The sequence below is a fragment of the Agelaius tricolor genome, unplaced genomic scaffold (genome assembly GCF_023055355.1).
Source record: "Agelaius tricolor isolate 1412-34295 unplaced genomic scaffold, bAgeTri1.0.p SCAF_3, whole genome shotgun sequence".
NCBI lineage: Eukaryota > Metazoa > Chordata > Aves > Passeriformes > Icteridae > Agelaius > Agelaius tricolor.
The window spans coordinates 52,352,406-52,378,575 of NW_027269263.1; the positions used below are offsets into that span (position 1 = coordinate 52,352,406).

General features: G+C 34.7%; 1 long non-coding RNA gene across 1 annotated transcript; it reads left to right on the forward strand.

Annotated features, from left to right (window-relative positions):
- The first annotated feature begins 1,461 nt into the window (after window positions 1–1,461).
- On the forward strand, window positions 1,462–7,341 carry LOC139588723 (uncharacterized). Its single transcript, XR_011678786.1, has 3 exons — window positions 1,462–1,537; window positions 5,428–5,478; window positions 7,264–7,341. It is a non-coding gene; the product is annotated as an uncharacterized lncRNA (long non-coding RNA).
- Window positions 7,342–26,170: the final 18,829 nt, after the last annotated feature.

Here is a 26,170-nt window from a genome sequence, read left to right on the forward strand (position 1 = left end):
TTACCAAGGATTACTGAAAGTGGCCTTAGAATGACATCTACAAGCTTCTTCAACACTTGTGGATGAATTCCATCAGGTCTCATGGGTTTATGTATGTCAAATTTTCTGAAATGTTCCCTGACCTGATTTTATGTCAAGGGTACATCTCCCTTGCTCCATCTTTTTTTTCTGATCTCTGGGACCTGGGATTCTTGAAAATTAATCGTGCTAATAAAGACTGAGGCATAGAAGATCTTCAGAGTTTCAGAATTCAGGACCTTCTGGTCCTCCATCATTCTAGTCCTATAAACAAACAAAAAATAATCATACATTGAGAAAACCGGACTAATTTTTGCAATTACTTTTTTAGTACTTTGCAAGCTACTATTTACAAGGAACAAGTTTTCTTTCTTTATTTTCCAGGTTCCCAAAACCTCAGTTTGTAAATGTTATTTTAAAATCATAATGAAAACAAACAAAAAAAAGTATTTTTTCAGGTTTTTTTTCCTAGAAAACAATTTCTCTTATGGAATAAAAATGATTATGGGTTTTGTCAACTTACATGATTAAAGAATCTGAATGTATTTATTAAATTTTGAATGATCACTACTCTTGTGGTTTCTGGGGTTGAGATGACTGCGAGGTGTTAGCAAGTCTCTTTTTCCCAGCCCCGAGACTGAAGGAGTCAGGATTCTTCGGCTGTGGTTTTCAAGGTTGTTTATTCTTTGTTATCTAAAACATTCTTTTTCTGACCTGCTGAGGTCTGTCTAGCAGGTCGGGTCGAGGCACACTGACCGTCTCAGAGATGGTGCTATCTTTTTAGACTAAAAACTATGTGTACATTATTTACAATAATTTTCTAATACCTATCACCTGTGTTAGACAGTGTGTTTCTACTCTAAACCAATCCAGAAGTGCCACCATCATCCAGAAGATGGAAGCTAAGAAGAAGAAAAAAGAAGGACAAGGCACGGCCAAATCCCTCCATCTTGGCTTCTGAACCCTCATTATAAAAAACCAAAATTCTACTTTTCTATCTTGTAACAAACTATCATTCTACTTAAACTCTTGTGGCTTGTGAATTCTCATATAAGGTTGGTAATTTTTTCCATGGATTAAAATCAAAGCCACAGGTGTCTTTGGCTTCATGCCAAGGTCTCTGAGCCCCTGGTCAGGGGCTCAAGCCATCCAGGGCACCCAGAGGGATGTCCTGAGTTCCGATACACTACTTTCACATATTTACTGGAAGATCTCTTCAAGCCTTTGCTTTCATTTCTGAACTATAAAGTAATATTTTCTCTCTAGAAGACAATGTCTTTGCAGCTTTGTCCTGAAGTGTTCTTAACTTCTCTGCCAAACTTAATTTGAGATATTTCTTTCAAGAAGAACGGTATGTTCTATGAGTCATTTAAGAGCCTGTAGTTCTATATTTACACTAACACAGGGAGAGCATTGAAAAACTTATCTTCCTTTCACATGTCACACCTGTGAGGCAGAATCAAGTTCTCTGACAAGCTAAGAGGAAAATTCAAGGAAAAGATTTTTGCGAGATGCTCAAGTAAATAGCATCCTATTTTCATTATTTTTGTTTCCATATATATTGAAAAGTTCCCAGAAAACCTATTGAGGTCAGTAAGGCTCTGTTACTGTTTTGGTTTCTAAAGCTAATTCTGTGGAGAGGAGAAATTATTTATTATAAGTGTAATGTGTTCTCTTTAATCTTCTTTATTAAAAAAAATTAAAATGCAGGCATTTTTCTTTTGAATGTAGCATTAAAAAAATAGGCAAATTCTTTCTTCAGAAATGCTTAACTGTGTTACTCTGTAAACTCCAACTTCTGTAGAAATTTCTCTTGTTTCCTTTTAAGATTAGACCATTGCTGCTGAATACTTCAGTTTTATGTCAGCATTTATTTTGTCTTCAATGAAAGACACAGAACTCAAGTACCATTCTAATAGCATCTCAACTCAAAGAGCCATATCATGCTATACATTGTTTTCTCATTTTCTACAAAGAACAAATTATCAAATTATCAATTCATTCCAATTCATATAAAACAAATTATCAGTTAATTCCCTCCCTATATCCTTTGCTTTTTATTTCCTGGAGACTCATACCTTCTTCAGTCCAAATATTCTTATCCATAAACTGCGAAATGCTTATTTTTGCATCACCTTAGATTTCTTCCTGTTAAATATTGGTCGGAGCGAGGATTGATGCTCTTTCTCAGTTATATAGTGTGTCATCAGCTCAGAATATCCAAGAGGAAATTTTTTCTGTCTCAGATAATCAAGCATTGCAGCCATTCTTCTGTGTCTCTCTATAGGTATATTACAAGTGTCCCAATATTATCAAGGTTTATGAAATTATCAATTCAATTAACACACAGTGAAAAAAATAGCACTTTGATGAATTTTCATCCAGAACTGAAATTGTGAAACCCACAGAATATATTCCAGTGGCCAGCATGAGAGGGAGATATGACAAGTCAATTGTAGAAAAACACGAAAAAATATTCCTTTAACAGAGTTCTTGTTCTAGTCTCTTACAACTGGATTCTGGATGAAGTGCACAAACACTTTTCATATTTTCAAAGATAATGCAATAACGTTGACAACTTCTAATTCAAAGTTAAGTCCTTCTAGATCCAAGCAAGGAAATGGATGGCATATTTAAATTTAAGATTAGTATATAATTTTGGAACGAGTATGTTCTGTAATCAAAATAAAGGCCCTGGATCCCCATATATTTGTATTATAGTCAGTCTGGTGTATGCATTCTGGTTGATTTAATATATTTGGAGATCAGTCTGTAGAGCAGCTGAGAAAACTTCTAAAGCTTAAAACGTGAGTCAGCATTCAGACCATGCATCTCTGATTGTTTGCGTTGTAGGCTGAGAAGAGTAATTAGGATTGAGCCGTATGCAAGTAATGTGTGCTGATTATGGTTAGCTGACCAGTGAAGTGTGAAGGACAAACTACAAGTTGGCAACTACGATTAAAACTGATTAGTTTGATTCCTGCAAAGAATAAAAAGAGACTAGTTTTCTGTCTTCAAGCAGGTTTGTACTGAAACTCATGTATAAGCATAAGACTCTGTGTGCATAAATAAATAGAAAGCATAGGGACCATAGTTATGGTTCAGTTATTCCTTGAGTGACTGTGTACATCTTTCACACTTACACACACATTCACACTGTATTCTTCTTACTTTTTTTCCTAAACTGTTAGCAACTCTTCTGAATGTGTCTTTATTAAAATTATCACTTTGAGGAAATTTTAAATATTCACACTTTTGTTTCCTGTCAGACAACATATGGTATGAAAGAATTGACTGGATTAAAACCTTTTCTTGAAAGGATAATAATTGTCATACATTATAAATAGTTTTGGGAACTTGGAAAAAAAAAACACAGAAGGATATTTTTTCCCACAGGAAATTTGCAGTCAATGAAAAAGAGAAAATTCCAGTTTTGAGTTTTTAACCAGATAAAATATGGGAGTATGGTTTCACTAAGGAGAAGGTACCTTCCTCACAAAGGAGAAGTTGCTTTCTTTCATGAAAGTAGTGAAATAAGTAAAAGCAAAAAAAATGGGGGGTGGGGGGAGGAATGTGTAGATATTCCTTCAAAGTAATTTGTAGACAAATCTGGAAAATTATTGGAAAATTGGCTCGAGGGTTGCCCTTTAAGAGAGGCAAACAATGGATTCTTATGTTTACTTTTAAAAACAGTCCATTTGATTTAGATTTTAAGAAAGAAATCTCATTTTCTGCATACTAGTCTCCCAAATTTGTTTTTTAATAATCAAATCTCTCTTAGTTCAGAGAAAAAATAGGGGAATACTCTGAGATATAAGTGCTTATTAGTACCAGAATAAGACCTACCCCACATTTAAAGTGCAACTTGTAAATGAAAGCAAAATAGAAAAGATGCAGCTGGTAATTTTAATCCAGTGTGAGGTGATTATTGTATCTAATGATGACTCAACAAGGGTTGTGTAAACTAAAAAACAGAGAGAGTGAATCTTGAAAGCTATGTCCAGATTGTTAGCAATATGATGAAGTTCATAAATCATGCAAATAGTCAACTAGAGAGCAAAACAGAAAAAAAAATCTGAGAATTACTATATTTCTTCTGGTAAAGAGCTGCTTTTGATGAAAAATGTAAGTCACATTCTCTCACTTTTATCTCAAGAGAATATGAGAAGGAACTAATTTAGAAGAGAGAAAATTCCCGGATGCCTAAGGACTGATTATTTATAGTCTGCCTTGGAATCAGACTATTAATTTGTATCAATGTCCCTGGTAAAGATATCCAAATACTGATAACAGGAAATATACATAGTATGCTTGGTAAAGATTTAACTTCTCAGATGAATTGAGATTAATAAGAATTTATAGCTAGTTTATAAGTGTTTAATTTTTAAAAATTAGGTATGAAGCTTATAATAATCAGACTATTAATTTGTACCAATGTCCCTGGTAAAGGTATCCAAGTACTGATAACAGGAAATACTCGTAGTATGCTTGGTAAAGATTTAACTTCTCAGATGAATTGAGATTAATAAGAATTTATAGCTAGTTTATAAGTGTTTAATTTTTAAAAATTAGGTATGAAGCTTATAACACACTCAAAGTAGGTACCTTTATCTCTCAGTTCTTAAAGAGTATTTCAATTTCTACATCTGAGCTACTGCTGACCTTCGTCAAAGTATATCTGAATACACCACTGTTTATCTCATTGTTGTCTATGGCATATCCTAGCAAACAGAAAGAAAGTTGGAAATAAGCTTGTGATTTTTTATTTCAAAATAATCCTCATAATCTGAATATTGCCTGTTATTCCTAGGCAACATGCAGAATTCCTATATTTAATTGTTTTCCCCCCCCCACAATTTCTTATTCCTCTCACTAAACTATAGACCAGTGAAGAGCAATTTAAGTTCTGGTGAAAGAGGTAATCATAAAACTCATGGTATTCAGTGTTATGAATCATATTTTTAAATTCTCAGAAAAAGTCTATTTTTGCTTTTAAAAATTGGTTCTATATATCCTTTTGCTTTATATAAAATTATGCACTAATATGTATTCATTTAAATAAGCAAGACATTAAGTGCTTGCTCTAGTTACAAAATGGCTCACCTTTGAAATCACTTACTGAAGAGCATATGAAATGGAAATTATAATAAGGCATGTTTATTATCAATCCATCAGTTAATTTTCCTGCTGTGCTGAATTCTAGATATGATATCATTGATGAACCCAATTAAAATACTGATCATGCATCAATAATAAAAGGAAAAATTCATTATAAGTTAATAATCTAACATCAAATATTAAATTTCATTATAATACTGATCAGAACATCCTTTATGTTACTTAAAGTAGTTTGCTTCCCCTCAGAATAAAAAGTTACTAGAGAAAACATAGTTGGATATTCTCTTACAGGACAGTTCTTCTTTTGACTTGGGAACATATTAAAGTTTCTGAGTTAGAATGGTAAGTTTCCTATAAATGTTTTCTTTCTGTGAACCCTCCATATTTTCATTCAAAATGCACTGTATGAAAATTGCAGATCACACTGACAAAGAATTACTTACAGAGACATTGGTGGCATTCTGAATTATAGACCTTTGTGGATAAAAAGCATCCAGGACAAAGAGAAAAATAGAAATAGATTATATTGTGGGTCCAGCATTATATTCCATTATGAATTACATTCCATTGTGTCAGTTGTATAAATATAATTAAAATACATTAATTTTGTTCAAATCCTAGTTTTCATTTTGAATGCACTAAAAAATCTTTAAAAATCATAAGATTTTGTATCTATCTAAAAGTCAGATTAAATCAAGAGACTGATGTGGTTTCATAGATCTTTCTATCAGCAGTGTATGCTTAGATTAAAATAAAATGGACATCTCTGAAGGGAGCTGACTTCATAAATGGCCACTGGTTTTAAGCTACCAGTGACTTAAAGACTCCCAAAGCCAGTCTTTGTTTATTATATTTTGAATACTTTTGTATTTTCAGAAAGGATAGTTGACTCACTATTTAAATCTATTTCTAGACATTTATAACTATACTGTACTTGTGTATATTGGGACTCTTACCAATAGCCTAGATTTAGTCTGAAAGTTGACCATTTTTTTGTCATTTCTTCTTTGCTATCTTAAACCAATTGGTAATCCAAGAAATTATTTTTTCATATCCACTTACAGATTAGTTCCCCATGACAAGACTTCTACAAATTTTTTCTAAATCCAAATGCATTCTATCTATGTAAATCTCTTTCAAAGAATTCTGAAAAATTTATGAGGTATGCTGTCTCTCCAAAATGCCATGTTGTCTCTACCCCTGTGTAAAGCACTTATCCATGTCTGCCTTGGGTACTATTGCTTCTGCCAGTTGCTTAGAAGGCAGCCCATTAATTATGATTTTCTCCTTTACTCATAAAGGGTCCCAGGTAGGGAGCGTAGGTCAAACAATGTGTCAGGGCTGGGCTGGGCTGGTTGCAGCTCTCCTGCCTCTGGGTCAAGTGCCTGCTGCCTCCCCTGCCTGAGCCTGAGCTGTGTCAGTGTCTCCATAGGAAAGGTGCCACTGCCCAGCTAACAGAGCCCCTGAGGAGGCTGTGGGAACTGTTCACTCTTAGCTGGGAACATCCAGACAGCGGCTGCCTGGGGTAAAAAAAATGCATAAAATAAATCCAAACAAGCTCAGGACAGGAGAGACAGTCTTCTCCCCAGCTCACCCAATTTCATACTCACCCTTCCAAATTCCTCAGAATGGTGGTGTCATGTCTTATATACTTCTCTTTTCAACCTTTCAGGAGCGGGGCCTGTTAATTTAAGGATGTCCTGGGATATTCAAGAAATGCGCACAGTCCCTTTGAAAAGAGCTAGATGCCAGGAAGGGCCAAAGGATTGCACAGCAGCTTTAAATCTGTCATTAATAAGCCTTTTATCTGCATTAATTGAATAGTTTGTAGAACTGTAGCGTTAAAACATTAACAGTGCTGCCAGTGGGTTCCTAGATTCATATATGCAGTGTTTCTCCTTTTGCTTATGACAAGATTTTGAAGGTGGCAAGCACAGAGATCAGAGCTGTCACCTTTTTAAAAGCTCACATTGCATATCAAACAGTTAATTTCTCTGACACCTAGCCTTTTTAAAGATATAGCCCTTCTTCACAGTAAGCAGCTAAGCAATTTCATATTTGAGTTTGACAGAAATGTGATAAATGGTGTTAGAACAGATCTTGATCTTTCATATACTTTTCTTCTAGGCTAAACAATTGAAAATAAGATTATGGAGTCAGTGTTCAGAAGACTTAAGTGTTTTACAGTAGTCCTCCAGAAAAAGGTAGGGTGTCAAATCTACATACAAAGAAAAATCAGAAAATTAAAAAATGCTGCAAACTTAAAAGTTGCTGTTACACCTTGGTCAGATTTACTTTCCTCCTCAGTGTCTTCCACTGCTCTTCTGAAGCATGTGCTTCAACTACAATTCATGGAAGCCTTCTTTCAGAATGAAGGTGTTTTTAAAAAATGAAAAAACCCCACAAATAGATGGTGAGAGGTAGCACAGTGGTGGAAATAGATAATTATGATCTGTTCATATCACAATACTTTAGGAAAAACGCATATAGACAGTTTCAGTGGAAGCTATAGTACGTCTTAAGGTAGGTGGATGGATGGAGAGATGAATGCAAACTCTCCAGAGAGACTATCTGTAGTGTTCTTATTGGGTATTTATTGCATACACTTGATGAAATTAAAAACTAAAATCTGGCTAACTTTAAAAGGATTAATAATCCCACTGAAAACAATGGAATCAATGTTCTGTCTGAGGTTCCATGTGCATTTTCTCATAATGTAGGCATCAAATGAGTTATTAATAATCTCATTTTTGTTACCCTTTTGGTAGAAATTCTTTTCTTACTGTATTTACTCTTTGCTTTTTATTTAAGCTTGGCTAAATATGCTGGAAGTTTAAGTTTACCTTCATTGCTGAAAACACCAGAGTTTTTTCCTCCCTAAAAATCTGATTTGGCTGAAGGTTTAAAAACTTATTACTGACTGTTACATTGAATGGAAACAAACAAGGAGTGTTGTACAAATAGATGCAACACTGTATAAAGATCAGAGCTCAGAACTTTATTAAGCAAGGCTATGTTCGGAGACCTTTTCAAGATAAAAGAATTAATGCAAAAAATGGGTCTATTATCAGATTGTGATTTTTGCAATTCACAGCCCAATGAGGGTTTTCAGTGAATTTTGGTTGCTTGGTTGGGAGGGTTAATTATTTTTATATTAATTTTTAAAAAACTTATTATTAAATAGAAATATTTCCATGTATTCTTTGTTTCTTAAGATCACACCAATTAAGTCTTTCTAAAGGAAAAACACCTATAAACAGATACAGGTGAAAGGTCCAAAACTCCCTTCTTTTCAGTTTACCTTTCTCTGATCCCTCCCTCCACTGCCCTCCATTATCTCCATTACAGTGATTGCTGCCCTCAAACTGCAGTTCTGAGGACAGACAGTTTGCAATATCCTGCTGATACGAATGGTAGCACTCCCATTCCATTCATTTCACTGCAGATCAAACTGTTAGATACAAGTGCAAACTGTTATTTCCCAATATTTTAAGTGTCTCTTTCCTATAGTGTAGAGTTCTATGTCATAGGAAATTTTAAGCAGTGCTTTGATCTCTGGAGAGAAGCTGTTTTAAAGACCAACTCACATCACTGTGAGTCACCAAAGGTGTTGCAATTTTTTTTTTATATAAGTCTGCCTATCAAGATTGCACAAACATCAGGCTTGCTAATTAGTACCTGTTATTGCTATTTCACCCATAAAGAAGAATAGAAAGTTAGAATCAAGTAGGTCTATCCATCAGGCCGTGTTATCGCTGCATCAGGACTTTGCTAATGCTAATGACATATTTCTAAGCATCCGTGGCTTCTTTAATAAGTAATACAGAAACTAAATGGGAGCTGAGTAGCCTGTTGAGAACAATTAACCCAAAGCAGATGGCACTACAAACACAATTCTTAAAGGGTCTTTCCTTGTTTGGAATTTTCACCTTCCCTGTTGATTTTACCCCCTGGTTGAATTAAGGCCTTTATTGACAGATTTAAGATGTTCCTGACGTTTGATTAGCAAACTTCATACTGAGACTGTATTAAAATTTAATATCTTTCAGAAATGAAAAGCAGTTTCTACTGGATGTTTTCTTCCCAGGTCTAGTGTTTGGTATCATATAAAGCTTTATAGTTCAGCAACTGAAAATCCTGAGAAAGCAGTACAAATGCAAAGATCTGAAATAACAACAGCTTTGAAGCATTAATGTTAAGGGTCAATAGAGTTATCTCCAAAAAGTTGGTTATTTTACAAAGATTTTAAGAATCGTGAGAAGGAACTTCATTGACCTGGGTATAGAATACACTAATATATATATTTTTAAGCACTTGAATTTTATAAATGCTGATCTTTTAAGAAACACAATGCATAAATGGATGCTGATTGACTATCTTGGCATAGGGCATAGGCTTCAATGGCATAGGTTTTAGAGATTTCAATGCAAATTTGAGTCATATGTATGAAAAGACATCAGTGAAAAATATCTCTTCCAGTATAACTGAGGCTTGACAGACCAACCAGTGTCAAAGGTGCTATACTTAAAGGGACTCAATTGTCCTCAAGCTGTTTGTAGTTCCATTTCTGACATCGATTCTGGTGTTACAGTAAGCAATGATTTTTGCTGCTCCTTTAGACAGTGCTCAAAACAGATGTCATCAGAGTTAGACATATGAGGGTTTAAAGTATCATTTGCATAGAGTATTTTAGACATGCAGAATGGTTGACAGGAAGATTTGCAAAGTTATTAAATACAGTCTTGGGAATGCCTCTTTTTTTCAGCAATAAATGTTCTTTCTGGCTCCTAAAATATATTTATTCAAAGTAAAAAGCTATACATGTATATACAAGGGCCTATAGAAGTTTGAAATATGTTTTATTGTATTAATGTTAAAAAAAAAGAAGAAAAATTAAGAAAGCTGATGACATGGCTTTGTAAAAAAAAAAAAACAACAAAAACCAGCAAATAGAAGACAGTGCTGTATCAATGTGTAAAAACTTGAATCTATAGTGTTCCCTCCTTTAAACTGCTTTGTGGTGATTTTTTTCTGATGATTTCACTGTGATTTTCTGATGGTTTTCTGTGCCCTTCAGAACCTAAATACCTACAATTTCAGGTTTTTGTGCCCTATTTCTTTTGGGTAAGCATTAGCCGTGCTGATCAACACCTAATCATAATTAAGCTTATTTTGAAGCAGTTGTGCAGAATTCACTAGAAAACTTCTGATAAATACTAGCTTGAGGAAAAATAAACATGGTAATTTTAAAGACTCAGAGTATTTTCAGGTAAAACCAGAAAATTTTAATCATAAATCAAATAATATTTTGAAATATATATATTTGTAAAGCTGTGTGTTTCTAAGATCGTTAATAACTGTGTTATTCTTCAGACAGTACATCTGTCTCAGTCTTAGCACACTGGAGGCTATGCCTCAATGCTAGTAGATTTTCTGTGACATTTTTAAGTCTTACAATCCACATTATCAATAAAATTTATGGTGCAGATTTCATTTCATATTTCATTATTATCTAAGATGCAGGAACTCTGTAAACCTAATAATACAAGTTTAAAAATACATGACTAGTTTCAAGACAGCCATAATTACCTGAGAAAGAGAAAAATCACCCTAAAAAACCATTGCACACTTAGTGAAGTATAGCTGTACCTTGAAGGTAGGTAAATTAGGAATGAAGGTGTGTGTTAATAGTACAATTAGATAATGATGATCAATTCATCCAAGGAGAGCAATTTCACCACAGTTGTTGGCTTGGCAGCAGGACATCTTCTCCTCTCTCCCCTGGCTGACAGGTGCTACCCAGTTTATCAGCTGCTAAGAACCACTGACTTCTTCTCCCTGCAAGGAATTCATCAGAACCTGGGCTTGATGTCTCCTCTCCACTCTGTTGTTTTTTGGGATTTTTTGTTATTCCCTTTAAAATATGCTTTGCCACTTCCTCTGTTTTAATATATCTTGATTAAATGGCAAAGACAACATGGCCTTTGCTTCTACTACAAACTTTTGTTTAGATCACATCAAAGCATTACAATCCCACCTTGATGATACGGAATCTTCATCGTGTTTAATATTCTTTTAAATTTTCCACTGCATTCTGGTCAGATCTCTTCTAATCTCACCTAAGCAATGTCATATTTGAATTAACTCAAAACAGTTCCTAAACCATGTCCAGGTATTTACTAAAGTTCTGTATCTCACTGAATCATCATGTCTGAAAATATTTCTGGAAACTGACCACTTTAAAAAATGCAGGAAGCTTCTCTCTCAAATTGAAAGATAAATCTTTCTCTACTACCTACTATACCCTTGGTTAGGGTAGAATTTTCTATTATAGTATTCAAAATCAGTTTGTGAATTTCCTTAAAATGTCATTTAAATTACTCTCATAAAACAAGAGTTACTTATAATAACAAATTGCTACTTTAAAAATTTTGTATGTTTATCTTCAACGATTCAATGTCTATTTCTTATTCTATTTAGTTTGTCGTAAAAATATTAAGGAAAAATTATCAATTGTCATTAGGTGAAGTAAGAGCATAGTAAGAGCAAAATATTTGAGGGAAAGAATAGAGAAGATGAAATACAGATACAAGGCTATATTTAATCCCACGGAATAAGAGCATTAACCATTTTGAAACAGATGATCTCTAAGAATAGAAAGGTTGTCTTTGCTACTCGTATTCACTATATAGACTCTTTGCAAAAGAGACAAAATGTATTAATAACACTGGTTTTGTTAACACCTTAGTTCTGAAGCTTGTGACCTTTTCTTAGAAACTTCTTGGCACAGTAGTTCTAGGTAGCTGATGCTTTGAACCATAATTCTTTCAAGAACCATAATTCTTTCAAGAATTGATGTTGTACAGTAATTATTTAAATTTTAGGCAAAGACAGAAGTCACCATACAGTTTTTAGAAGCAGATGGAAATTTTAATAACTTAGTCTACGGGATGTAAAGAGACAGTTTGCTGGAATATATCCACTGCTGAATCACCATCAAACACTCTCAAAGTGCAGAAACAAGATTGTCAAGGAATTATCAGCTTAAAGTAGCATTAAATCTGTATGTTGTCTGCATAAAAATAATATTTAAGGACACTTTAGGTATTAATGTCAATCACTGTAACCACAGATAGGAAGAAAGGATCGTAGGAGTAATATTTTAAGGTTGGTGATAGGAGGAAATAATACAAATCCTGTTAGACATCATCAGGAGGATTTGTGTGCTTATCTTCCATATGTTTTATATTGAACTAATTTGTTTTGTAATACAAAAAGGCTGGTGGAGCTGTTGGTACCAACAGCTGCAGACCTACTGCACAGGCAGAAATGGTATTTAAAAGGAAAATAATTATAGTCTGGGTCTAGTGCCTCTATGGAATCAAATGCCTCTATCTAAATGGAGTGTATCCTATACTCCTGAAATATCTATAGTGCCTTTACACCACTCAGATGTAGTGAGATTAGCATATATATGCATATATATGTACAGTTATTTATTTAGAGCATGCACAGTGGCTACTCATCCCAAAATTTCCAAGATCTGCCGCAAAAGAAAAGTAACTGTTCAACCTGTTACAAGTACTGGTAGTGTCTATAATGTGTTGCAATCAACAGTATATTCTTGAGAACTTTTTGGTCCTGTTGTTTATTTAATTGCTGTAGATAAACATATTTTTTTATAAGAACATAATTTCTCCTGAACTGTCAGTGTGAGGGGGTGAATATCTGCTCCAGTGAGGTCTTCCATGGTCTGCAGGGGTCAACCTGTGTCAACAACGCTATGGACTCCAGGGAATTTCTGCTCTGACAACTGGATCACTTCCTTTCCCTCCTGCTCCACTGACCTTGGTGTCTGCAAGGCTGTTTCTCTCACATTACCAGTCTATTCTCACAACTGCAATTCTCCAGTGGTTTTTTTTTTTCCTTTTCTTAAATAAATTATCACAGAGGCACTATCAGCATCACTAATGGGCTCAGCTTTTGCAAGAGGCAGGTCCATCTTGGGGCTGGCTGGAACCGGCTGTGTCTCACATGGGAGCAGTTTCTGGTGTTTTCTTATAGTAACCACTTCTGCACATTCCCCCTTCACACACACACACACACCTCAGTACAAAAACCTTGCCACACAAACCCAAAACACATTGTTCTGAATTTCTTTGCTCCAGAGAACTGAGCTCATAAGTAGGGATACAGGATATAAGTGGTGAATTGGGAAATGATAGTGCCATGGTAAAAGACAGGCATGATAGGCAGAGATAGAGCTACTCTTAGCAGTTACAGTGCCAAAAAGAGAGAGCAGGGGCTGCTGGTCTTCCCATGACAGCAAACAGTATTTTCTACTTTCTCTCTTATCACCCTACTACATGGGATATTGTTCCTTCACTAGAGTCAAATGGTTTTATGGATTAAGCTGAGAAGTGGACAGAACTTCAATAACAAATCATTCCCAAACAGTAATTTCTCTTTTTCATTATCAGTGGCATACACTTGACTGACAGCATCCATCTCAGCACAAATGTGTTCCCAGAGCTTCTGTGCTCTTCTTGATACAATTCATGCACACGACCTCTAAAGAATGTGGCAATATGGGAACAGGAATCTTATTTGGTTCCTGATTTTATTGAGCAGTTTTTCTGCCATAACCACAAGTTTTGCACTAGGATCATTCCCAGTCTTCTCTGTCAAACATCTTCAGGTGTAAATAGTACACCTCTTGCTTGCTTCAGCTTTATATATTAATTCAGTTCACTGCTATGTTCTACGCCTAATAAATAATTTTTGGCTCTTTTTAGTTTAGTTTTTGGTTCTTTTTAGTTTAGTTTAGTTTAGTTTAGTGATTGCTTGCCAGTAGTAATTTCTACTAACATTTAGCTTATGTTAGGATTATTTTGTATTGCTAGATAAATTCATTAAGACACCTGTACTGCTCTCATGTTGTTTTCAATGCCATGCAAAATTATACTTTTTTTTTTGTGGGGCTCTTCCACTTTATAGACTGAATATGATTTCACATGGTCTGGAATATCCCTCAGGTCATTTGGGTCACCTGTCCTGGTTGTGTCTACTCCCAGCCTCCCATGCACCCCAACTCCCTTGCCAGTGTGGCTGTACAACAAGCAGAAAAGGCTCTGGCTCTGTGTAAGCCCTGCTCAGCAATAGCAAAAACATCTCTATGTTATCAACTCTGTGTTCAGCATGAATCCAAACCACATCTTCATACAAATCAGAAAAAATTAAGAAGAAAATTAAGTCTACTCCAGCCAAAAATGGCAATATTCCACCCCTTATTCCATACCACTTACATCATGCTCAAGTCCTACAGCATTCAGTACATCACTACCCACCACCTCTCTTCCTCTTCTTTAATGTAATACTCAGATATCATTCTCCTATTGAATTAATTAATTAATTAATTAGTCCATGACTTTGGGCTTCATCTCTTATGGTATTCGCCTGGGACAAGAGAGGTGGTGTGTGATGTGGAGCTACTGTACACCAAAGCCAGCCCAGGTCAGATCTGCTGCACTGAAACTGCTTCTTGTAAGGCTTCTCCTGTGTTGCTTTGGGTGGTTCCTCTTCTAGTAATTTCTGTAATAGTCAACTCAAATCATGGCTTACAAAAAATTAAAGAAAAATCCATCACAATCTCCACCAACGGTCCTTTTGGCCCTGGTTTTAGGGTTTAACATTGCAATGATCTCCTCTCCTTGTCCCCAGCCTGGCTGCAACAAGGGGTTCCTGTTATAGAATAGTCCACCATTAGTATAGTCCACATCACAGTCCTCCATGGGCTGCAGGGGCCCAGCTGCACCAACATGGTGCTACAAGGGAATCTTTGCTTCTCCTGCTCTGGCATGGGGTCTCACCCCTGAGATAGTCCTCCTTGAACCTGTCCAGCATGGGTCCTTCTCATGGGCTGCAGCTCTTCACAAGCCTCTCCAGAGTGGGTCCTCTGTGAGGTGACTAGTCCTGCCAGCAAGCCTGTTCTGTCACAGGAATCTCACAGGGTCACATCCTCCTTCAGGCACCCACCTGCTCTGGTGTGGGATTCTTCCATACTGGACAGTGTCTTCAGCCCCTGTTCCGAAGTTCCAGCTTGTCCAGTACAGTGGCCCAGAAACAACAGCAGTACCCTGGCCCCCTGCCAGCCCAGGCACATCGCCAGTGGCTGTTAACAAAACCTTCTCAGGCACAAATCAGTAAGGCGATGGACAGTACAGAACTACAGCAAGCAGCAAAACCAAAAAAGAAGCCACTAACAAGTGACTCTAATACAGACCCAGGAAAGTGAGCCCCATGGCAAGCAAAGAAGCCTGCTGATTACTAGCTAAGCAGCACTAACAGATATTCAAATCTAGTACATCCAAATTCAATCAGGTGCAACCCAGTCAGATCTATTCTTTGTCTCAAGCACTTTGAGCCACAAATTGGGTGCTAGAAAGGACTGCCACGATTTAACCACAGCCAGCAACCAAGCCCCACACAGCCACTCACTCACACTCCCACCAGTGGCATCAGAGAGAGAAACAGAAAGATAAAATATGGAAAATTCATGGATCTATATTAAGATAGTTTAATAGGGAAAGCAAAAGTCATGCACACCAGCAAAGCAAAACCAAAGAATTAGTTCACTCTTTCCCACTGGAAGGCAGCTGTTCAGCCATCTCCAGGAGAGCAGGGCCCCATCATGGTAGGGATGATTGGGAAGACAAAATCCATCATTCCACTCCATTACCTGGGTGTGGCGGTGTGAGAAACAGAGAAGGTCTTCACTCTGTATAAGCCTTGCTTAACAATAAGAAAAACATCGCTATATTAACAACTCTGTGTTCAGCACAAAACCAAAACACAGCCCCATATCAGCCACTGTTAAGAAAATTAACTCTATCTCAAACAAACCCAGCACAAGGTGCAAACGAATCATAGGAGAAAATTAAATCTACTCAAAAACCTGTCCATGAGAATCCACTTATGTATTTAAAGTTTTATTTCTTGTTCTTGAAAGAGTTGCAGCCTGGCAAAAACCAGTAATAATCTTTTTTTCTTGTTCTTCTATTATTCTAGATTCTGAAATAAAGTTTGTTTATAGGTCTCACAACATAAATGGTTACCCAGCCTGCTGCTGATAAGATCACAGCTGTGGGTTCATGGGAATCTAGGAAACACAAGCACACAGACATTTTATTGTATGAATTTCCCTACCTGATTAGACATTATCAGAAGTATAAAAAAAAAAATCACCACTGGCAAATATATATACATTATTAATAAAGCAAATATAGATATATACATATATTCAGCTATTTTATGATCGCAAATAAATAGTGTGGCAGTAATCAATAATAGCAACAATCAACAGTATTGCAGCAATAATAGCAGGAACAGATAACTGCAACAACAACAATTTTAGAAAATTACAGGTTACTACAAACTTATCAGCAGTAAAGTGACTTATCAATAATGTAAGAGCAAATACGATAGTTTAATTATATGAATGTATACAATAGCAAAGTGGACTAAACAGATTTCAAAAGGGGAAATAAGCTGTCACTCAGCTGTCCCAGAAGTGGGAGAACTAACTGAACCAAGCCCAGGGGAAGTCCCATAAGGGAAGCAATCCACTTGAGTTTGGAGCCAGCTGGGTGTCCCCAGTGAGGGCTCAAGATCTCATAAAATGTTCACAGACTTTTGAAGAAAGCGAGATGTATATGCAGCTCAGGGAGTTCTCAGAAAGAGAAGATCCACTTTTGATGAAAAATAAATCATATTTTTTTTTGTAGAGGCATAAGAGGTCATAGGATAGCACCACTTCAAGCAGCAAATTGATGATGGCAATTTATATTTTTTTCAATTGCAACCTAATAGATGATGGCATTCTCTGTTCTGTGGGATAAAATTTTTATTTTTCCAGATTGTTTTCCTGTTCTTGCTGTTAGAACAGCTAGTTGCAGTTTCTGGTTCTTACTTTCTCATGATGTTTTCCCCTTTTCCCTAACTATTTTTCACCTTTTCAGGCTATAAGTCACTGTTACAATTCTCTGGGGTTTGGCTTTTCGCTGGTATCTCAGGATGTATCTAGAATATTTCTAGGTACCCGACTGTACTTGAAAGGTAGTACCAGCTGTGCTCATAAAGGATGTTTCTGGTTCCTAGGCCTAGTTCCCAGTCTAACAATTCCAGTCTGGCAGGCATTTTGACTGTCAGTATTTCAGCAAATGTATTTATTTCAGTATTTTTCCCTTATAACCAGAACCATAACTTCTTTATGGCTCCTCACATCAAAATAAAATAAAATAAAATAAAATAAAATAAAATAAAATAAAATAAAATAAAATAAAATAAAATAAAATAAAATAAAATAAAATAAAATAAAATAAAGATAAAAAAGAAAGACAGAAAAAAGAAGAATTCAATGATTTATGCACCCTTTCTTGTACTGAATTAAGAACTTAATTCAAAGACTTTTGTTCTTACATTTTTCTGTTACACATGAAAGAAAGTGGTAATAATACAAGCTTCATTCTTCCCTTGTCATTATGGTATGACATGTCCTTCTCCCAGGTGTTCAGAGAGTGTTTTTCATTTCTGGTAATATTTCAGCCCTGACAAGAATTTTTCCAAAATGGCCAGCAGAGTCTTCCCACTAGCAATCAGTTGAAGTTCCAAGTTTGAATAATTACCTGATGCTAAATGCTGCCTTACATTGCTCTGAAAGGCATCATAAAGAAATGGCAAATGTCCTCAAAATCAGTCCAATATTAACTATGATCAATATGTATAAGCTAGTGATAGAATTTAAGCCATCTTAAAATAGTGATTTATTTAAATTATTTACAGGGTGTTTTTATCAATTCAAGTCTTAAAAGAGAAAAGCAAAAATATATGACTGTCATCAGGAGACAGCCTGAAAATATAATATAATGCTTTTCAGTAATTTTACTACATAAAAGATGGATATTTATTATCAGCTTTTCACAGATGTCTTTGATGTTCACACAGAGTCTGTAATATTCTTTAAGAAAATGAGAAATCTGGAATCCATTCAAACTATTTCTAAGAATAAATGTTGGCAAGCAGCCTTCAGAAATTCGTGGAGTGGTTCAGAAACACTGCATTTTTTTTTTATATTTGTGGATCTCAAAAGAAAAAATGAAAGAATTCGTCCAATATTTACAATGTAATGTATAAGAATCTTTTATTTTCATTAGACATGTTAGACCAGAAGAAAATAACAGGAAATCTCTAAACCACAGCTGAATGACTGTTAGAAGAATTTGGGAAGAAAATCATGATATACTTTCCTCCCTTTTTATGTATTGATGATTCGTGCTGTCCACTGACAGATAAGAGATAATATGTTAGATCTTTTCTTTAGATCCCATATTATCATTTCAATTCAATAGAAGGCTGATTTAAAATCACTACTAGTTTACTTTCCAATTAATGACATACATTTTGACTTCAAATTTCAAGCTTATCTTAAGCAGAGTAGGACTAAAAGCACATCATAACACAAATTTAGCATTTCAAATTAAATTTAATATTTTAAAAGTGTTCTAAAGAAATGAAGCTATTCTATAGGGATGAGGTCTCTCACACACTTAAGCAGAATTCCTTGAAGAAATATGAGATAGGAATGACTGGATAAATAGAAGCTTTGCAAAATTCAGATTATGGTGCATAACAATTTAAAGAGGAATTTCCCATGCTTAAAGCAGATTTTCTTTGCAAATGAAAAAGATAGAGACGTGTAAAGCAAGACAAGGAGTAGTTATTAATCTACTGGTAACAATGCTCCCTCACCTGAAACACTTTTCCCGCTTTGAGTGTAGCACTTTGGGAAAGAATTTTGCTGGAGAATATGAAGAGACAAGCCATGCAAATGACTAAGGGTGAGTCTAGAAAATACTGATCAGGAGTCACTGGAACATCTGGATTTGTTGACTTAAGGGATGACTGATACAATTGTCTTCAAATACATAAATAACAGGTTTAAAAGGAAGGAATAAGAATTTCTTCATGGAAGAAAGAGGAAATAGGGATGATACATAAAAAATACAATAGTTCACATAAAACAGACATTTTGTATCTATAAGCAACAATATAAGATCATGTTCTTGAGCTCTTTACTTTCTGAGGTTTCTGTACACTGAACACAGTACTCCATAGGTCTGTGTTTGTTGTCACAAGAGACAAAAATGACAAAATTATTAGGTCAGTTTTCCAGCCTTTATTGAACTGTTAGGGGATTATCAGAAACAATATGGCACAATAAATGAAATATCACATTCCCCTTTTCTTAGTCTTCATATTACAAAACAATTTGATAAAGGATTCTTTAAACATTCAGCTTAAAACATCCCAGCTTCATAATATTAATCAAGATAATAAATTTGCTTTCAGAATTCAACATAGAAGAAACTGTTATTTTCCAGTTGTGTTCACTGCATAGACCTAAAAGACCTAACCCTATTGGATTCAGACTCTAGAGAAGTCTTAGGCAAATTATGCTGTAGTAAGTATTTTTAAATTGCAATTTAATGTTTAATTCCTGTAGAAATAGATAAACATGTCCTTAAAATTTTCTAGATCATATTCAGTTGAGATCAAGCAGTGCAAAGCATTGTGATGTACTTAACATACCTCTTAACACACCTTTCTGAAGAGATGATTAGTGAGAAAAAATTTTGTGCCGAGTTCCTTAACCCTGCTCAACTGGAAAAGTGAATACATGCCTCTGACAAACATACACTTTTACCAATCATAACAAAATTACTACAAATTCAGAACAGGATTTTGAAAGCAAAAGAGATCCTTGTGTATTTTTACTTAAGCATTGAATAGAAGTTAAACACATGCTTAAGTAGCATGTTAGCTTAAGGACTAAAAGAGGAACCTTGAAGAATTTTGGTGATGCTACTTAATTGATGACATTCCTAACTCTATCATTTTCATTATCATTTTAGTTTAAGCTTTATTTTCACTACAAGTTATTTCACTATTTTCACTATAACCAGAACAAGATCTTTCCTGAGACAATATTCAATAGAATCAAAAGGAAAATATTGGAGTGAAAATTATAGGTAGCTACAAATTAAAGTCAATTTATAAAACTAAATGTGCAAATCTTGCTCAGAGGAAGTGCACATATATGCAAATTTTGAAAAATGTATCATTTAGACAGAATATCTTAAGTACATATTTAAGCCTTTAAGAACATAGAAACACCAGAACAAGTTTATCTGTCATAAAAAGTTTTATGATTTTCAACAAATAATAGATCTTAACTTCATATTCAACATTTAGGACATGTTAAGTAAAAAAAAAACCCAAAAACAACAGCTCTATTGACAAGTATTCTGTGAACTAAATTTAAAACCTCATTTTTAAATTAACTAGACAAATTGTATTAAGGGAGTGATCTCACATTGTAAAAGGTTACCTCATGATAGACATATTTAATTAATTTTAGATATGAAAATTGGATAGGAAAAGGTCATAGAAGTACTTAAACATAGCATAATCAGGTAATTAAGTCTGATAATTCAGATCATCATTGAATGATTAAAATTCATGGTAATAATACCTGATTAAAATAAATATTTTTTGATCTCTACATAATTGCCTTCTATAGTAAAACAAGAAGTTGTGTGGATGAGGGGAGAACTGGGGATATGATCTGACTTGATTTCAGTGAGGCATTTGTTCTGATCACACAGTTTCTCTCACAGTTTCTCTCACACAGTTTCTTTGCTAATGAGCTGCTAAGCTATGGACTGGACAGAGGAATAGCAACATTGATGGAAATTGAATACACACCAACTTTGTGGATGGCATCAAGTTGGGAAGAGAAGTACATGAGTCTGGACAGATGAGTCACACTCAGTGTGATCTCTGCAGGCTGGAAAACAGACCAGCAAGAACTCCATAAAAATTAACAAAAAATAAATGTGAAATCCTGCCCTTGGGACAGAATACTTATAATCTCTCAATCTAAAGGCTAGGGTTTGATAGTTGAGGAGCAAATCTGATTAAAAGGTCCTGGGATTCCCGGGGCACAATATGATTCAGAAGTGTGTTTTGGCAGCTAGGAAGGGCAATAGCTTCCAGGTGTCAATCTTAAATATGTACCAGCAGACTATGGGATGTGATTATTCCACACTACTCAACATGTGGTATGCCACACATGGAGTTTAAGTTTAATAGAGATGTTGATATATCCATACATGACTGCCAAGATGATGAGATATCTTGGGAAGATATGAAGAAGAAGTTGAAAGAACTGGGTCTTTTCTGCCTTGAGAACAGAAGTCTGGTCTAGTGTAGATGGAGGGGAACCATATTCCAATCACACTCAATAAATTATAGGTAATTACAGAGAAGATGGATGAATATCTTCACTAGGATTTGCAGTGACAGGACGAAAATCCATAGGCACAAGCTGCATTAAGGGAAATTCTGTGTGAAGATAATAAATACTTCACTGTGACAACCAATAATGACTGTCATATGTTGCTTGGAGAAATGATGGAACCTATTTTCCCAGAAGTGCTCAAGATTCAGCTTGAGAAGATGTTGAAACAGAGCCCTGGAAATACTAACTTAAGGCCCTGCTTTCAACAGAATTCTGGACCAAATGGGCCCTGGAAGTCTATTGCAGACTAGATAATTTTATGGTTCTGGAAGTCTACAATGAATTACATCCACAAACATCTGTTTTCAGGTGTTGCTCGTACTTATTCATTTTATTCCCCTCTTAACACAAGCATAGCTACTTTGTCAAATCTGTTGGAGAATGTTTATAGACACGTTAAAGAGACATTTTAATCTTAGATTAAAATGCACCCAAAACAATAAATACCTATACCTATATAATGAGGTAATATGATTATTATTTCTCTGATCCATATGGCCACACTAATCTAGAAGTTGCACAAATTCTTTTGGTCATTAGCACTGGCAAATTAACAGTACCTGGATAGTAATTTGTAGGCTGTGTTGTTATTTTATTTCCTATCATGCTATTCAATTGTACATTAGGAAACCTTGGTTTTGATGACAATGACCGTTGGTTTTCAAGAGGGGAAAAAGTTCAATTTATCAATAGCCTTCATAAATAAATCAAATATTTTGCAACCTGCTGCTAAATTGGAAAGTATTAACACCTGCATTTTCTGTTATGCCATTGTCTCACAGATGATAAAACTCCATCTAGGGATCCACATTGTTATATCAGCTCACAAATAAGAAACTGAGTCACATAAATTTGTCATAAGACAGATAACCTGAAAAAGTAACATGCTGAACTAGTTTATCTAACACTTGAGGAAAACATGATGGCCCAAAAACTGTCAGTTTAACTTGTTTTAAATTTTAGTGTGCTCTCCAGCTGAAAATAATTTTTTTTCTTATCAGAAATTGAGTTATTGATTATAAAACAGAAAACAAACTGAGAAAAGTGTAAAATGATAAAAAAAACCCCATGATATTGACATCTTATCTAGTAATTTCCCTACTTTTGGGAAATTATCTTGAAACAAAGCTTTTCAACTCTCACTCTTTTTTCAACATTTACACGCTCTTGTTTTTATTTACTTATATTCTTGTTTCCGAGTTTTTTCTCTGCAGGAACTGAGTTTCAATGACATACATATCTTATCACAAATAATGATTCACTTTGTTGTTTTCACCTCCCCTCTCCTGTGTTTTCTTTATCTCTTGTGTTGATCTTTTTCTTAAACCTTTTTAATGTAAATGAAACATTCACTACTTGGCCTTAGGCTGATTCATTGTAAATTAAGAATTCTATTTCATCTGGGGATGAGGGAGGAATGATACACTATTTTCAAGACTCGTACAATACTTAATAAAATGTGTATCACAAGTATTTCCTTCCTATAAATCTTGTGCAATTCAGAGTCTCCACAGCACCTTCATTTTTCCAGTGGCATTTTATCCTCTCTATTATTAACATGCTAGTTCGGAAAAATACCAGTTTCAGAACATTTTTTCCTAAGCTGTCACTCTCGTTTCTACTCCTTTTTTGGTTATTTTTCTGCATATCACAAGTTTTACCACCACCTCACTCCAAAAATAAATATCATCACAATCAAACAAACAAAAAAGTTCATCAAAATTAAATATTCCCTGAAATTTTTATGAAGCAGAATTCCCCCCCTCAAAGTATTTCCTCACTGATGAAACTGAGCTTTAGGAAAGACGTTATCTTAGAGCACTGAAAACACAACTCTAATTAACAGAGGCAAACATGAGTAAGACAATCCTTGTTATCAATAAATCCTGACTATTCAAAGTTTCTTTCAATAAATCCTTTGCTTTTCACAGCCTGTAGCCCCTGACTGTGACTATCACAGTTTTTTTACTGGAAACACCTTACCTAATTTAGTCATTCAGTTTTACTTTAATCCAATTGTATAATATTGCAATTAAGTAAACACAACAATACTATTTCATCGTCCTCACAACATTTTGGAAACATTTTGGAAAAGTCTTCCTCCCTGTATCTTGTCAGGGAAGCAGTACATTATATTGAGCCACAAAAAATAAGATGAAGAAAACTTTCAAAAAATCCAAAACTCTGCTAGTTTTTTTTGGTTTTTTTCCTACATCCTACAGTAACTTCTTCAAGTAACTCTCCGTATAATAGTAAGATTTGAGTCAGTTTGCCAAACACAAGCAGTAGAGAAACTGATGTGCCCCAGGATACCCAAAAGCATCTGGTCAGCACTGACAAAAATGGGGTTTGCACTTTTCTGGATTGCAGGAAAGTACAAAACAGATAGGCTCTCTTTGGACAAGCCCATATGGCAGCAGAAAACTGTTTAGTCAAGTCAGTCTTCACCTTGTCACCACTCATTGAAATAGAATGATAAATGTAGAATTGATCCTATGCCTTTTATGGAAATCTAATATTTTCACAGAAAAAACCAACTATGCATGCAGTCAGAATAATTTTCAAGTCTGAGTAAAATTAAAAATTTAAAACAGTTAAAAGATTTTTCTTTTTTTTTTTTTTTTTTGTAAGGCCGGCTCAAGAAAGACCATATAACAGTGTAATCTTACTCTTTTCCAGGATTTTATTCATCTACTTCCCACCTACCCCAAAAGTTAATAGACTGAAATAAATGAAAAACTTTGGTATGAAGAGATGTTACTAGAATATGACTGAACAGTGCAAATACATATTTCAAGAAAAGTTAATTTGTATAATTCTTATCCATTTTCCAGAATTTTTCAAAAGGTTATATTTTTTTGGGTTCTATAGCAGCCATTGGTTCACTGAAAAAAAAGTGTGCCTTCAATTCTTTTGAGATAGCAAATACTCTAGGAAAAATGTTCAATTTATGCTTGCTCTTAGAAGTACACTTTTTTCCTGTATTTCAAAATCAGAATCACATTAAGTGTTTATTTTTTCCCTATATCTATACTGGTGTTTTACTTGACACACTTAGTCCAATATGGACTCATTCTTTGTTCCTTGCAGTGAAAGTTCTCTGCCTGCACCTCTTTCTCCTGTAGCTTTAGACTTTCAGGTTCTATCTTGATGTATGTAGAAGGCATTATTCTTCATACAGCATAATCAATTTTGTTCTCATTATCTGGAATGCTCCAACTAACATTCTTAGGTGTTTCCTCTTTATGTAGCCAACCATTTCTCCATATCTTTTAACATTTCAATGGTTTCAATATTAATGTTTCTAGAGTATCAGTATAGGGCTCAGCATATTTGTTTCAAGCCATATTGAATAATTTCAGAATGACTGATCTCAGAAAGCAGTGGAAGAATTTTTTTTTTATTCAACCTCAGCAAAACTACTCATCAGATATTTTTCTATATTTTAAATGTCTTTGTGATCAGGGGTTTTGGCTACATTCCATAGAACTGCCTTTTCCATTTTTTCCTTTACTTCTTACCATACTGCTACATAATATGTTAAGTCTCTTAGTCTTCAAAGGTTAAAAAAAAAGAAAAAAATTCTGACAAAAAACACCTCCCAAAAAAATCAACAAGGGAAAACTGAAGGAGTGGAACAGAAGATGACCTAACAATTTTTAGTTGGTATGAATAAAATCTACCTATGATTGTAAAAATGTAATGAATATCCAAGAGAGAAACTTTGTGTGAAAACGGAATAGGAAATTGTTTTGAACTTGGCAGCTTAATGACTCTGGTTTATAACTGCTCTTTCACCTCTCCACTCTATTCATTCTATTTCCTTTAGCTAAGTGGGGTTTTTTTCTTCTTTTTTTTTCTTTCTCTTTTTTTTCCCTTCCCCAAATAAAGAGAATAAAATTGAAACCAAGAAGTGTTTCTTAATATTCAAAATTATTTCCTGATAAAATATACTACTATGCAGAATATTTCTCTCACTTTTTGGATTAGCATTGCATGCTGAAGGAATATGTTCCTTGTGAACATTAAGAGTCTAAAACATCTTCTGGACAAAAAAAAATATCATATAAAATATTTTATTTACATTATTTCACTAAGCCAGGTTTCACATTTCATGCCTTGGTGGTTTTAAAGTTGTTTATTGCTCTATTTTTCTTATCACAGGGGAACAAGTTGAGACTTCCTGTCACTTCTCTGTCTTGAAGGACTCATGTACTGGACTTATGTAATTTTTTTAGAGGCTACATTGCCTTTTTTTTCACACCACCAGAGAGCACTGTTGGATCATTAAGATTTGGCTTTTTTTCATTCTAGATGCTAGTTTAAGTAATGAGAACTAGGGATTCAAACAAAACTTTGCTAAATATTCTTCTTTATCTTATGACAAATTTAACAAGCATGTAAGGCATAATGAATCAATTGGCATCTTTGTATTTATAGTTCTGAATTCTTTCAACACCTTTCTTTTTAAGTAATGAAAGACCGGTATTACCAAAATTACAACTAGTGATAGAGTTTGTATTTTTAATTTTCATAAATTTTCTTTTCCTCACTAGTCCAGCCGTGACTTGTATCATAGGAAAACTGCAAAGATCAATTCTGGTTTCTCATTCAAGG